The sequence below is a fragment of the Xenopus laevis genome, chromosome 1L (assembly GCF_017654675.1).
Source record: "Xenopus laevis strain J_2021 chromosome 1L, Xenopus_laevis_v10.1, whole genome shotgun sequence".
In the NCBI taxonomy this organism is placed as follows: domain Eukaryota; kingdom Metazoa; phylum Chordata; class Amphibia; order Anura; family Pipidae; genus Xenopus; species Xenopus laevis.
In genome coordinates, this window is record NC_054371.1 from 65685281 (window position 1) to 65701601 (window position 16321).

Sequence of the window (16321 nt, forward strand, 5' to 3'; positions counted from 1 at the left end):
TGATGCTTGCGTCCAGTGCCGAGGCTACAGGTGAGAGTGCCCAAAGGTTACACCCTTGATTGCCCCAACCAAACCTCACCTTCATTCACAGCTCACCTTAACACCCCAACACCCTTAGCTTGACTTGCAGAGAGGGAAAATTTGGGGCATCAGACTAAGAGAAGGGGAGAAACTAAGGGCATGCCTGCAGAAGTGGAATATTCCCAGTACCCTCCCACAGTTTCACCCTAGACCCATGCCTCTGCTACCTACCCCTAATTCCAGTCCCGCTTGTATCCGTCAGATATGTTCTAGGGTCAAACCTGAGTGCAGGGATGTAGAGTGTAGTCCACGTTGTCTAACAGTTATAACCCTCTTTGTAGATGATATATCATTACAACTGAAACATGGACATCAGGAATGCTCGGCCCTTCTACAGAATGGTAACCAATAACTAATAGCTATAAAGTCTGGCTAGTTAGTTCTCCAATCTATCTGTACATGTCCTCTTAATATCTTCCTGGACATCACTGCTTACAAAAATATGAGCCATGCAGTGTACAAGAATAATAATAAGAACTATACTAGGATAAGCTAAATATGAAATCATATTTTATTTTTAAAAGTATATATAAAGTATATAACCAGCGTTTGTCTTCTCTTTTCTATTTTTATTCTTTTAATTCAACAATGAAGATTGCATTACGCTGAAAAGAGCAGGTGCCCATCTGCTTATGATAGCTAATGGCTTTGTGATTGATAATTCACATGCAAAAGCAGCCGTCCAAATGTGGCCTCTCACCAACGGGAAACTTCATGTTTTTTCCATTAGCAATGGTACAATTATGCAAGGTCCTGTTCTCTAGCATTTCAGGTCTCTCATGCCGATGTTCCAGGTACTTGCTCTGGCAAAACAAACACTTTCAAGTATACTGTATAATGTGGTTGAAGGAGTTTTCAAAGGATGCAGTAACAAAAAAAAAAAAAAAAAAAAAAAAAATATATATATATATATATATATATATATATATATATATATATTGGGCTACGCAGCTGTTAGTATCCCATCAATAGCTGGAGAGTTTTCTGGAAGGTTTAGTTCAACAGCATCAGCAACTCCATAGCTTGCTCATCACTGAAAATGCATATAATTACTTATTTTAAGGGATAACCAATACTGAAAACACTTTAATATCAGAAAGACTAATCACTGATTGTCAAAAGGATTAAAAGATTATACTTTCCCACTTTTACTCTTCACAAAGTCCCACAACAGAAGGGATTCTGTCATGGGAAAATTCGTGTTTTACAAATTGTATCAGTTAATAGCAATAGTTCCTGTGTTGAAATTCATTTTTCAAAAGAGCAAATGGATTTTATATATTTACTTTTTAAATCTGACAGAGGACTAGACATGTTGTCAGTTTCCCAGGTGCCCTCAGTCATGTGACTTGTGCGACGACACCGTAAAAATCACGATAGAATGCTTTGAACATCAGAAGGCTCCTTTTTTGAATTCCACTATAAATCTCCTAGGCAGAATTATGGAACCATTTGTCAGTTATATTCCAAACTTAGTGCCACCCTAAAACTCCCAGCAAATATATGCAAGCTTGGGAAACCGATTTTCAATCCCCCCTTGACAATAAAATGGGATAGCATATGGCAATCTGTATGGGAAATATCCCCATATATAAGTATAAAGGAAACAGCCAATACATTCCTAACTAGATGGTATATAACACTTGTACAGAAAAATGACTCTTCTACATCTTACCCACCTATTTGTTTTCAAGGCTGTCAAAATTGTGTTGCTTATTTCCATTCCTGGTGGTCATGCCCTACTTTCAGCATTCATTCAGCTTCCTTTCTTCCAACAAACTCTCCCCGAAACAGAATAAACTGCTCTCCCAGATTTTGGTAGCAGCTTGCTGTGTAATAGCATTAACTGGGTATCGTTTCAACTAACCAGCTTAAAACCTTGATCAACTATGTACACTCTATGCATTATCATTCAGCACTTCTAAAAGACAACACAGAAATCCACGCAGAAATTTGGGAACACTGGACACTTTTCCAGTCACAAGAATTACAAGATTTGTAAATTACATGAATAGATACGACATTCCCCTCTAACAATAACCTGCTGGACTCCTTATTATCTAGTTTTAGGTAACAACACTCCTCTGAAACTGCCCTAACCTGACTAACTAATGACCTTCTAACAACAAAAGCCAACAACCACTTCTGACTACTTATACTTCTTGATCTCTCGGCTCCAATTGACACTGTGTATCATTCTCTCCTCCTCCAGTCTCTCCAAAGCTTGTCCTTGACATTCAAAGCACTTCATAACTCTGCCCCACCCCTACATCTCTGAACTGACCTCTAGATACTCACCCAACAGCTTACTATGCTCCTCTACTGACTATGCTCCTCTACTGACCTGCTCCTCACCCTTCTCTGGAATTCACTGCCACAGTCTGTCTGACTTTCTCCCAACCTTTCTGCTTTCAAAAGATCTCTTAAAACAAACTTATTTAAGGAGGCCTACCCTCATTCTGTAGCTACCAAATGCAGTACCATATGCTACATTTCTCACCTGCTTATTTTTGATCTTGCCCTCTCCCAGACTTTGTGTCTCATTCCCTCCCCCTTTAGATTGTAAGCTCTTCTGCACAGGGCCTTTCTCTCCTTTTGTACCAGTATTGGTCATTATGACCAGCATTTTCTGACTCCCACCTCTGGTTCTAAAGATCGCCTCCAAGTGGGTCGGTATATTTACCTTCTCTATGTGAACACAGTTGACCTCCCAGAGACTCCGTAGAAGTACTCACAGCCTGTATACACTTAATTACAATTTCGATTGAACTTTATTGCTTAATATGACGTTGCTATAACCACTTTGAACCTTGAAGTTTTGATGAAAACATGTAACCTTTTTTTGAAATGTAACCATTCTTCAAATGTAACCATTTTCTGACTTAATTGAACAATGTTACTAAGTACACTTTGTTGCTATCGCTACTGTTTCTTAGGTATGCACAATATGCTAGTGATACATGTTTCTGGTACTTTGGGCACTTAATTAACCCTGCGCATATAGAGTTCCCTTCCCTTTTACAAAGTTTGGCTGCATCTCCACACTTTACTCCAGCACTACCACCTATTCTCTGCCCCTGTGACACCAAAAGGAAGCACCTCCCCTCAGGCTGGAAAATATAATTGAGAAATGTGGCAACCCTAGTTATAAAGGAGGTGATATGAACAGACTAGGGTTAACTGAAAATTTTAAAATGAAAATATGCTTGATCTGGCAAAAAAACCTATAAATCATTACAACACAAATTATATAATGGTACAGGTAAGGCCCTGTTATCCAAAATGCCTAGGACCTGGGATTTAACAGATAATGGATCTTTCTGTTATTTGTATTTTCATACCTTAAGTCTACTAGAAAATCATGCAAATATTAAATAAACCCAATAGGCTGATTTTGCTTCCAATAAGGATCCATTATATCTTAGTTTGGTTCAAGCACAAGGTACTGTTTTATTATTACAGAGAAAAAGGAATTAAAACATTTTGGTAAAACAGAGTCTATGGGAGGCATTCTTTCTTTAATTCTGAGCTTTCTAGATAATGGGCTTCCGGATAACGGATCCCATACCTGTATTTCATATAATGATACATTTGTAACCTTACACCCGTTTGTTCAGAAAATATTAAAAAACATATATTATTAAGAAACTGTGACAAGTAATGTGGTCTGGAAATTTTTTTTGCAGAATGTGTAAAAAAAATTGTCGTGCGTCAAAATTATTTTGACACCCGTTGACTTCAATGTGTTTTGCGAATTTTCACAGTTTTGCTAATTTTTCCGCCCTTACGCGACTCATTCAGCGAAGCCAAATGTCCCAGATTAGCCCATCACTAGTTGTTGTTTCTGCATTTTCCCAAACAATCTCGTTTTTGTTTAGTTTCCCTTCGTTTTGGCCCAGACTTTAATATTAAACCTTTCTTTGAAAGTCAAGCAAATCCACTTAGGTGTAGATAAGATATAAGAGAAAGTACTACACAGTGATAATGCTGCCGTTCCTTGAGATCTGACATTTTTCATGACTGTCACCAGGCAGCTGGGGCAATGTTTGATTTTACAAAAGTACTTCTCAGATAAAAGTGCTCAAAGAGTTTATTTAAGATACAACACTATTCCATTTATCAAAACATACTGCAAGTTCATTGTTTTGACTCCCTACACATCAGAGACTGGATTCCTTTTATAAATGAAACATATGGTGTACATGCTACTCTTGAGAAGTCTCTTCCCATATCTAATGCAGGTAGAAGGCTCTTGAATGTTGCTGAAACACAAAGGATGAAATGCACATGTGTTTGTGTATCATCAGAGACATCATTTGTTGACTCTTCAGCTTGTTTATACCTCAAAGGTCACCTGCCAAAGAATTATTATGCATATGATTCTACCTGGCTAAAAGCAGAGGTATTCTTAGACTTTATACATTGATCAGTTAGCTTGCATGGAAGCATTTTATGATGAAGAATAGCAGGAAATATTTTTATACCTTCCAAAATGCCAATATGGACAAGGACTGAGCTGGCATTTCCTCAGCTGTTGTATTTAGAGTTGGCAGAAAAACACATTAGGGCAATGACACACTAAGTGCACAACTCGGTTAGCTCTTCAGGAAGCCTTCTCTCCTAATTAACCCTTCCCCCTGTTTCTCTGCAGTGTCCAACATACAATGCCCAAGCTATATATCGTAGGCTCCCTCTAACCTACACCTGAATGCTTTCAATTTACTAACCTGCACACAATAGCCTCAGGGACTCTACTCCGAAATTAAACAGACTGCCCTTGCTAACTAGCCTCTCTATCTCTCACTAGTGATGGGAGAATTTTGCCATTGGCATCAATTTGAGGGAGTCAAAATTGATGGTGGCAAAAGTTCAGCAGGCAAATTTTAGCAGCAATTTCACAAATGTATTCACCGGCAACAAAACTCAAAAATTCGCAGCGAAAATTGGCCCATCACTATCTCTCACTTCTACAGTGAACTCACACCCCACTACTAGCCCTAAAGGAAACAATCTCCACCTGGTCTGGCCACACTACTGTCTTCAGTCCTGCCTGCTTGATGTTCTTAGGCCACAGAGCAATGGCAAAGCTCCGGCAGGGGAATTCCCCTACAGGCCAACTTTAGGGGTTGCTCCATCTGCTGCTAAACTACAACATTGCCCAACTATTTATATATGAAAAATAAAAATTAGTTATCACTTTATAAGTGGGTCATACAGTTTGTGTGCCTTTGTCCTTAGTTATTATAAAGTGCAGGACATTGTGCAAAATCAAAAAAACAGGTGCAAACCACCATTTTTTTTCCATACTTGAGTCCCCACTTTTCTGTATTGCTGCAGGTTTCAACACTCTAAAATAGTGTGCAGAAGATGCCTGCATGTGCCAAATGGCTGTATCACTGTCTGCATATTCTTTAGGGATGGGCAGGGGTTAGGGTTGCCGCCTTTTCTGGAAAAAAAATACCAGCCTTCCTATATATTTTTCTTTTTTCCCTATTAATGACATCGGGATCAACCATCATTTTTACCGGCCAGGCTGGTAAAATACCAGCCAGGTGGCAACCCTAGCAGGGGTAGTAATATAAGCATCACCCTCCACACCCCTTTACATGCGACCTGCAAATTAAGGAGCATTGGCCAGTACAGTCTTCAGTGGATCTCTGTACTAATCATCTGGCAAGTAGTAAGGTCAGGAATGCCTTACATTAGTTTGCATTGCATTATACTAGTAGCACCTCCAATCCTTTGCAGACCCCCGGCACAAGTACTCTGAATGTGCACAAAGGGGCAACATTTTTGTATACCTTAGTGCTATAGTCCAGGGTCATAGTAAATAACTTATTTTATGTGCCATTGACCTTAATGTAAAAGACCAAATGGCTGTTAATAGAGCACACTGAATTATGTTCTTGTAGTGATCTAAATTTTAAAAAAAAAATCTCCCTTTTTTTAAAAGACTAGAAACAGATCTGCTTAAATGTGGATAAACATTTATGTGAAACAGATTTTTAGTGGATGTGTCACTTCTGGCATATGCTGTCCAATCATTTGAAAAAAAAAAAACCAATACTATAAATGAACATGTAGTTGTTCTAGTTAAAGATGAATAATAAACATGTCGAATATATTCATCTTAGTCGATATCATTACAGATAAATATGCCTGGTCCACAAGCCAGATGAAAACTATAACTATGCTATAATATAGTCTATAATATATAGTATATCATTATCAAGCCATAAAGAAAAACATGACACTTGTACCCTAACCTTTAACGTTTGTAAACTCTAATTTGTAGGGCCCTCTAATCCTATTGTACTCTGTAGCCCTTGTTTGTTATCCACCATTTATTCCCTGTTTGTTATAACTAAGGTAAAGCACTGCGTATCTTGTCGGCGCTATATAAATAAATGATGATGATGAATATAATGATGAAACACCTCTGTGTTGTTTGCTACAAAAAGAACATTTGATATTAAAGCAATCATGATTTACTTGTGTGCAATCCACGTAGGAAAATGGGATTGCCAAAACTATGGAAATCTATTTTACTTTGTTATACTTGAATCACAGATTTAAGTACCTTAACATTTAAGAAATGTTGAAAGAAAATGTCACTCTAAGCCAGTTTATACTATACGTTAATTAAACATTTTCAGCTGATTTATAGCTATTTGTAAATGTAATTGCAATTGAAAGCAGTATTTGTCTGTTCCTTTCTGCTCTGTTGGTTCTGACTCTTGAAACAAGTGTAGCAGAAGTCAGCACTCCTTCAGCATAGACTGTTTTCCCCACAATACCTTGCATGCATCTTTACAAGTCTGTCACTAGTAATTACATTTACAAGTTAGTTTAATGAAATATCAGAAATTTGTATAGAACATTTTCTATATTTTCTAAGATTTACATTTTCTTTCACTAGTCAAAATGTTATTGCATGGGTTCACAGCCCTTTAAACAAATATTAGATGAGCAGAGCCGGGCCAACCCAGAAGGGAACCCAAGGAAAGCCCCCGGCTTCATCTGCCTCCCCCCCCCCCAACTCTTCCCTCTGCTTAGCAACTCCTTTTCTCTGCTGCAGGTAGGGATCTTTGAATTTGACCCGTTTCGTTTCACCAAAAATTTGGCAAAATGCATTAAAGTGTATAGGCAAAAAATTTATTTTCTATGGGAGTCATTTCCACAGCGAAACTCAGTGAAAAAATTTGTTCATCCCTAATTTTCAGATTATCTGTATGGAAAAGGTTATTTAAGGTGATAAATCAGCAGTATATTCGCTTTGCCTACTTAGACCCAGGGTCGGACTGGGCTGGCAGGGCACTGGGAAAAAAATCTGGTGGGCCCTGGCCCTCTTGGTGTCCTTCAACCCAGACCTGCTCCCTTGGTGCTGCATCCTTATCTTCCTCGGGCCCGATCACGGCCGCAACAAGATAAACTAAGGTATGGCTGGGGAGGCGGGGTTATGGCTTGGGAGGGGGGGCCCAGGGGTGGGGGGGGCAGGTGTAGTAGGTGGTGTTGCGGCTGGGTAGGAGGCTCAGGGGCAAGGGGGATTGTGACTGGGGTAGGAGGTGGGGTTGTGGTTGGGTAGGGGGCCCAGGGGCAAGGGGGATTGTGACTGGGGTGGGGCCCTGGAGTAGGATGTACCCCAGTGATTCTATTTGCCTATTTAAACTCAATCCCCCATGTGTAATAAAAGTTTGCCCAGGAGCAGTAACTCATAGTAACCAATATGATGATACTTTTAAAAAGTTATCCAGTAAATGCCTGGTGATTGGTTGATATTGGTTACTGCTCCTGGGCAAACGTAGTGCCATTTATTAAATAATGCCAAATGAGTTTATTTCTCTTTATTCTAAAGTCTAAAAATATGTAATACTACAAAGTATTGCATAGTTGTCAACAGAAAGGGAAATGAAACAATACTCAGTTTGGTGAGTTCAAAGTGATTACTATATGGCCACTCAGGAGTTAACACTAAATTAAAATAAGACCTTGCCACTTAAACAATTTAAATCTAAACGGTTAACTCTGGAGTGGGCAAAATCTGCGGCTCATCCAATAGGCACAGTGACCCGGGTGTAGGAACCTCAGGTCCTGCTCTTGGGTCAGCAGTTCCTTCAAACAAAACATGAAGGTAACAAGCGGAGAAATTGTACTCACCAAATGAAGAGGGTGGCCCGGATGCGTCACCCCAAACCTGTAGCTAGAGGTGAATTGCAGTAGAAGAAAGATCAGCGAGCACTCCATGTCCACTCAAGTGTTAAAAACGAAGAACTTTATTTCAACAGATTAAAAGCAAACATGGTCCTGACGCGTTTCGTATCCACGATACGTAGTCATAGACCGATGACATTGCCGTATCGTGGATACGAAATGCATCAGGACCATGTTTGCTTTTAATCTGTTGAAATAAAGTTCTTCGTTTTTAACAATTGAATGGATGTGGAGTGATCACCGATCTTTCTTCTACTATAGTTATCAACAGACCTGGCTTTAATAGTGACTTCAGCATAAAAGACCAGAATATAAAAAAATGTCAATGAATAGAAAATGTTCTTTGAAATCATTATGAAATCATTAGGTAGTGTGTATGGATGGCAGAAAGTGAGAGAGAGGGCAGACGGGAGCACAGGGAGTTTGCAGTTTAAGTGGTGCCGGTCCTCCAAAGATTTTTTTGCAGGGGGGACCTGAATGCACCAAATCCCGGCATTTGATTTTTGATACTGTCTTTTTCAGCAGGATTTGGCCAAATCAAAGTGCCTAGCTGAACCAAACTGAATACATCAAATCATGTCACTCTTCATCACACAGGTAATTGCGTTTTTCCCCACATCCATGAGCTGCATGTGTAGTTCTTTTTAACCCTTGCTTTCCCTAATTTGAATATGCAGATGAGGGTTTGGATTTGCTTCGGGATTCAGTGCTAATGTACATAGTTTATATATAGGGCTTGGTTGTTGTGGTAGCACTGAACAATTGGATTTGCATTTATATGACTTAAATGCTCTGCAGCAGATGCACTTTTCAGGAGGAGAATCCTATGTGAACCTTTAAGGAAATTAAAAAGAAATGAATGATAATGATACAGTGTGCTTATAATTTTCCCTTTAGATGGCATTACTAGCCTATTAATATTATTTCCTACCCAGTTAGAAAAATGGTGTTCATTTTAGCTGTGACTAATATACATGATGTGGGCATTGCTCTGAGACAAACTTTATGTTGTGAATATTGACTTATGCTTACAGAGTGGAGCAAAGGTTTGCAGCTCAGGCTTCATTATGGATTTTATATTATCTAATTCTATGAGCCCTCCTTTGTCTTCATTACAAATATCAGTTCTTCATTATATGTTTTCTGTGATTTTGATTTATGATTCTGTTATGTACAAAATTGATTACAGTTAGCCTTAGACTTTTGCTGGCCAAACAAATACTTTTTGGGTTTAATGAATACAAGGCTACTGTTTGAATAAACGCAATAAGAAGATTTTATCTTCACCTTTGTTCTGTCCTGATATTTGCATGAATTGTAATACTAGTTAAAGAGGGATGTAAACCAGTAATACAATTTCTCCTAATGAAAGAATATGTAAATGTGATCCAATTTTGCAAAATACATTAATTAAATATGCCCAGTGTTGTTTATAGTTGATTTTAAATATAATTGCACTCCTGGGTTCAACAGTTGAAAAAATGTAGCAGATGTCAGCTGAAATGTTGAAATAAATGCCCCAAACAGAAACTGAAATCTTGGTGAAATGGGGAAATTTATGGAATAAAGCATCTTATGAAACATAGATAGTGGAGTGCAGACGATTTTATTGTATATTATGTACTGGTATTTCAGCCTGGCTGGGACAGCCCCTATTGTTTTGAATATCTGCTCTGTCTCATAGAGTATATATATATATATATATATAGATATATAGATATATATATATATACAAAGTGAGAATGAGAGAGAGGGGTAGAGAGTGTACAACAGTTGGCTGGCTTTCACTTGCCCATCTGATGCTATGCAGAAGGTGGACTGCATAGCAGGCAGCCAGTGTTGGTGGTGTGTACATTTGCAAGCATTAGTGATGGGCGAATTTATTCGCCGGCGACGAATTGCGCAAATTCGCACCTGCCGAATAAATTTGCCCATCATGCGAAACGGTGCGAAAATTCACCGGCGTCAAAAAATTCACAGCCAAATTTGCAAAACGTAAAAAAATTCGCAAAACGTCGCCGGTCTCGTCCAAAAAATGGACGCTGGCATCAAAAACAAGACGCTGGCACAGTTTCGCAAATTTTTCGCAAATTCGCCCATCACTAGCAAGCATTCCATTGGGGTACAACACAATATTGTTATTATTACTGGTTCTAAAATGTTGCACTTTAAATTGATGTACAGGTATGGGACCCATTATCCGGAAAACTGTTATCCAGAAAGCTCCGAATTAGGGAAAGGCCGTCTCCCATAGACTCTATTTTATCCAAATAATCCAGATTTGTAAAAATCTCTTTAAAAATTCAACTTCGACCATTCGCCATCTAAAACCTGCCCAATTGCCGTTTTATCCTATGGGGGACCTCCTAGAACCTATTTGGAGTCAGTTGGTGGACTGGAAAAATTGCAGGTTTTTTTGGAATTCAATCGAATGCGTTGTTACTTCGATTCGTACTATTCGAATTCGATCGAAAACAGACCTATTCGCCCAAAAAAACCTAGATTTTTTTGATAAATATCGATTGGTCTTTTTTAATTCGAATTTCGAAGTTCAAAAAAACTGATTGATAAATCTGCCCCTTAAGGTATAAATATCCAAATTACTGAAAACCCCAGGTCCCGAGCATTCTGGATAACAGGTCTCATACCTGTATATAGTGTATGCATTATCTTATTTTACTATGTGTTTAATAAAAGCTGTGGCCTTTTTTTCATCTTCATTGTCTCTGAAAAGGGCAGGGTTTTTGGCAAAAAGTACAGGGGTTTCTTATTCAAAAGGGAGAGGGGCATCCGGATTGACCCTGTGAGGAATCTCTCTGTAATTGGGATCTCCATACTTTTTGTAAACTAAAATATAATTTAAATATTAATTAAAATCAAGAGGATTTTTTTTGCCTCCAATAAGGATTATTATTACACAGAAAAAGGAAGTAATTTCTAAAAATTATTTGTAAAATTATTATAAAATTATTTGTAAAATTGAGTTTACGGGAGATGAGTTTTCCCATGTTTCTGGATAATGAGTACTATACCTGATATATAGAACTAGATGTAGATAAATATATTTTATGTGCATCTGAGAGCAGGGTTATAAACCAAAATCAGTATTTGTACGGATGTTTAGCTTTCTTTTTAAGACAAACCATTTGTTTGGATTTTTGTTGTGCAATTATATATGTTAATGTGACCTACATAATAAGAGGAGATGTTCAGCAAAGAACAACAAATTTTGTTCTTGAGAGAGAGAAATCTTGAAGAAGTGACTTATTTGAGATGAAAAAGAGATGGAGCTGAAAGCATTTCATTGCAATCATGTACTAGTACTTTCAGAAGTACACAGAATTGCTCTCTTGTTTTTAGAGTACATTTGTTTGGTAACATATTGTATCATTTTCATCTTCCCTACTGAGCGAGCACTAAGCAGGCTCATATTATTTGCTCTGGAACCCTACTTTGAATTAATCTTATATTAGACTTTCAATGAACTGCAAAATCAATAGGCAGTTTGGTTCATTTTCTTTGTAGATTCAGAGAGCAGAGGCATTACAGACTTTTATTTCTTTGGAGAATTGAGAGCAGAACTCTCCGTCATGGATGTTAATCTGTGATGTTATATTAAAAGAAATTGATTGGAGGCATCGCTCAATCTAATTTTCTTTTAGATTAAGATTGAATGCAGGATTGACACGTAATCTGTTTATTCAATGGGTCCAGATTGTTTGGATGCTGTGACTATTTCTCTTAGGAGTGAAGTTGGAAACTGCTGAAGTTGTCTTATTGCTGGAATGTGAAATATATGGTTATTAGGGATTTATGAGGATTATAATGGCAGTGTCTCTGAAGCAGGGGAAGTATGTCTGTGAGTTCTAGACAATCAATTTTGTATCAAAAAGAAATACTGTGTTATAAGGATTATGGAATCAAATTCAGAAAAATATTATATTTATAGTATATAATAATTATTATTATTATTATTATTATGAAAATGTGTGTTTTTTTCATGTCATCCTTCGCCACCCTGGGTAAGATTACTTTTTAAAGAAATGGTGAGCCAGCTTAGGGTATATTTCATAGTGTGATTACAAATTATTCAAGTTAGCAATGAATGGAAAATGTGTTAGGTATCAGCTTTTATCATCCTAACTGACCAATGTGTTTATACTTTCTCACTTATATACTGTTATACTGTACAGTATTATTAAGTACAGCCAACAGGTGTCACTATTCATATCACTGTGTGTCCAAAGTTTTCTATACAACTGTGACTTCGTAAGTTGCGCCAAGGGAAAAGGGATGCGGAGGTGTACTGCACCGAATTCCGCCGGTGGGCAGTGGAAACTGGGTGGAATGAAACTGGGTGAAAAAAAAAAAAATATATAGATATATATATATATTTTTTTTCACCCCATACATATATATATATATATATATATATATATAGTAAAGAATGGACCCGCACTCCAATGTTCTTAGTGAAAAAGATGATGTGTTTTATTCACAATGCATATCCAATGTTTCGGTCCACGCTGGGACCTTTCTCAAGGATCCTTGAGAAAGGTCCCAGCGTGGACCGAAACGTTGGATATGCATTGTGAATAAAACACATCATCTTTTTCACTAAGAACATTGGAGTGCGGGTCCATTCTTTACTACATATGCAAAAAACTTGACCAACGCACCCATCATCTAAAAAATCCGGTAAGAGTGCGCTCACCACAATTGACTTTATATATATATATATATATATATATATATATATATATATATATATATATATATATATATATATATATATATATATATATATATACACACACACACATAACTGGGTGAAGATATATACATATATATATATATTTTCACCCCATATATATATATATATTCACCCAGTTTCATTCCACCCAGTTACCACTGCCCACCGGCGGAATTCGTTGCAGTACACCTCCGCATCCCTTTTCCCTTGGCGCAACTTACGAATCGCGGTATCGGCAGAAGATGCACGATCCGGGTCATCGTAAAGAATTGCGATGCTTTTAAAGAAAGTGTCAAGGGAATAACGAGCAGGGTCTGAGGAAGGCAGCCTGAGGGCCCAAATTTGGGGGTAACCCAAAAGCAGGGTCATGACGAACCTTACTTTCTCCTCACCAGTTTGGAAAGAATGAGGAAAGAAACTAAGGTACAGCTTGCATGCCTCTTTAAAGACAAAAAATTTAGTGCGATCCCCACTGAACTTTTCGGGGAACACAATTTTGGGTTCATAGGGTCTAGTTGAACCCACGGGAGGAGGAAGAAGAGCAGGAACTGGAACAGGTTGCTGCTGTGAAGCTTGCGTATTCTCCAGCTGTCAGGTTAAATTGTGGAGGTAATTTTGCTTGCAGGAGGTAATTTTGCTTCTGTTCATGGTCCTCCAAACGCTGTAATAGAGTGGTAAGAAGCGCTTCGGTGGTGGTTGGAGGAGCAGCGGCAGCTTCATCGTGACTTTCGTCCTCCATAGCCCGTGATAATTACATGACCGGCACCCAATACCAGAACAAGTGCCAAGTACCCTGGTCTCGGCTTCACCAGTAGTGTGACCACCGTTGGACTTCGGGAGGAGCCCTCTGGTACAAGGCGAGATGTTCTGGCTGGCAAAGGGGCATGGCTGTTAGCAGGATTAGGCAGGCGGATGGTCAGACAGGCTGGGTCGAGGCAGGTGGATATCAGAATCCCTAGGCAGGCAATGGGTCAAACGGGGTGATCAAACAGACAGGAGGGATCAAGCAGAAGGAGGAGCCGTCAGGCAGGCAAGAGTCAAAAACCAAGTAGTCAATCGAAGGGTTAAGCAGGCTCGGGGTCAGGAAACAGGCAGAGGTCAGGATTCAGATGGCAGAATAATCAGAAACAGGCAGGGATCGAATACCGGATCAATAAACAGATTGCAGGAACAGGCAGAAAGCACAAGGCTCAGAAGCACCAGGAATAATTCCTATCACGGGGAAATCACTGACAAACCAACAGGCTTTAAATACTTAATAATTTTCGTGCCAATGCGCGCTGGCGCAATCACGCCGGCGCGCAGGCACGCCGCGTGCGTCCTAAGAAACCAAGATGGCACCGGCTCCCGGCACCTAAGAACCACGAGGCGGGCGTCCCCGCCGATGGCGTGGTGGGCGACCCCGCCGCACAGGTAATTTTATTACAGATTCTTTATGTTAAATATAAAAGCAAAAATGGTAATGAACTGTATGCAGAGAATATTTACTACTGATTCTTATTGATGTTTCAGTTAAACCTGAGTGTGTTATCTCTTATCCAAAAAAGGGGAAAAGGAACAATATTCGTTTAAACCACGAGGAGCTACAGTATCCAATGTTCTAATCCAGTAAACCTCTTTCTGTAGTAGCAACCGATCCCAATCACCACCCCTGTTAGGTTCGGTTGCTAGCGAAAGAGATAGACTCTAGCGGTACATCGCTCCCTTAGGCCTGGCAAAGTTGCGCTCTGGCGAATGGACATAACTACACAAATTCACTAAGATGCGGATTTTATTGAACGTTACTTCTTGCGCCAGACTTGCCTTCGCCACCCCAGGCCAGGCAATAGAGTAGATAGGACTTCCTCAAAAAATATTTGAAAAAGTTCCAAAAAACGCTGGCGACTTTTCATTTTTCAGGCTGCAAAATATCGTAAATTTTTTCTGGGGTACCCGGCTTTCCCCCTACATTTCCTAACATATGGCACATAAACTATACACTGTGCTCATGTGTAGGGCAATATAATAACTCTATTTTATTTTATTAAGGTTTCGGGATTGTGTAATGTAATATAATGGCTGCAACATATACGTCCATTGAACTTTAACTTCCCACCGTTGCTAGCGCAACTTCGCTTGCCACAGTAATGCTAGCAATACTTTGCCAGGGTTTGGCGCCCTAGACACAACTTCGGATTTTAGTGAATGCGCGTTGTCCTGGAGAATCTATACCTGGCGAAGTGTCACGATGTGAGTGAAGCTGTCGCTGGCCAATTTTCGGAGGTTAGTGAATTTGCCCCAATAACTCAAGAACCCTCTTCTTTTACCTCTCCTCTATATTCATGTCAGTTTGGACTTGCTTGTAATGCTCTTTTTAAAGCACTTGGATAGAAAGATGTAAAATGAAAGAACAGATATTTCTCAGTCTCAGTATCACAAACCTGAGTTGTATCTGCTTTCCATCCCATTATTTAAGTCTCCAGTGGCCAGAGCTGGACATGAAGAAGCAGCAACTATGACTGGTCTGCCTTCATCTTCTCACTAGCATTAACGTTGGTAAAAGACATAACGCAATAAAAATCAACAAAATAAAAAAATTGGCACTGTAATAGTATCCAGCCAGCTGAAATGACCAACAGGTAAAACGTGTAAATGGTGTGGTATTAGATCTTTTTGAAACCACGATTAAACTTTATTTCGCTAAAACCACGAATGCCGTGAAAATTAGTAAAAGATCCAAATATAAAAAGTACAATGGAAAAAACGCTGAACACTCTGAAAAAAAAATGAGGATCTCTCGTCTTCCTGCTTCTTCTCGTCACTGCGCATGCGCAGTAGAGCAAAAAGCAGTTACTTTAGTTGCAAACTTTAACTAAAAAGCCAGCTATTTTGTTCTTCTGCGCACGCATCTGCCCTGGGAAATTTGAAGAAAGAAAAAGCAGGAAGAGGATCACTCAGGCTATTTCGTTCTATTGCACATGCGTCTGTCCCAGGAAATTTGAAGAAAGAAGAAGCAGGAAGACGATTGCTCTGTGGTGCTCACTTGAAGACCCCTGGGCTGGTGCAGTTTTTTTGCTGATAGGAGCACCAACCCGGGGTGTCAGGTAAGTAAATCACTTGGGGTTGCCTAATTGTTGGCTCCCCCAATTAAAATGACTTTCCTTCTTCTTTAAACCTCTTTTTTTACTATAGAAAAAATATCTGAAAATCTCTGTCTGAAGGAAGTCTGAATGGGTTAAAAAAAAGTCCAATAGGATCAGCCCAGATCCCATTGACTTATATGGGACCTTGATTGCT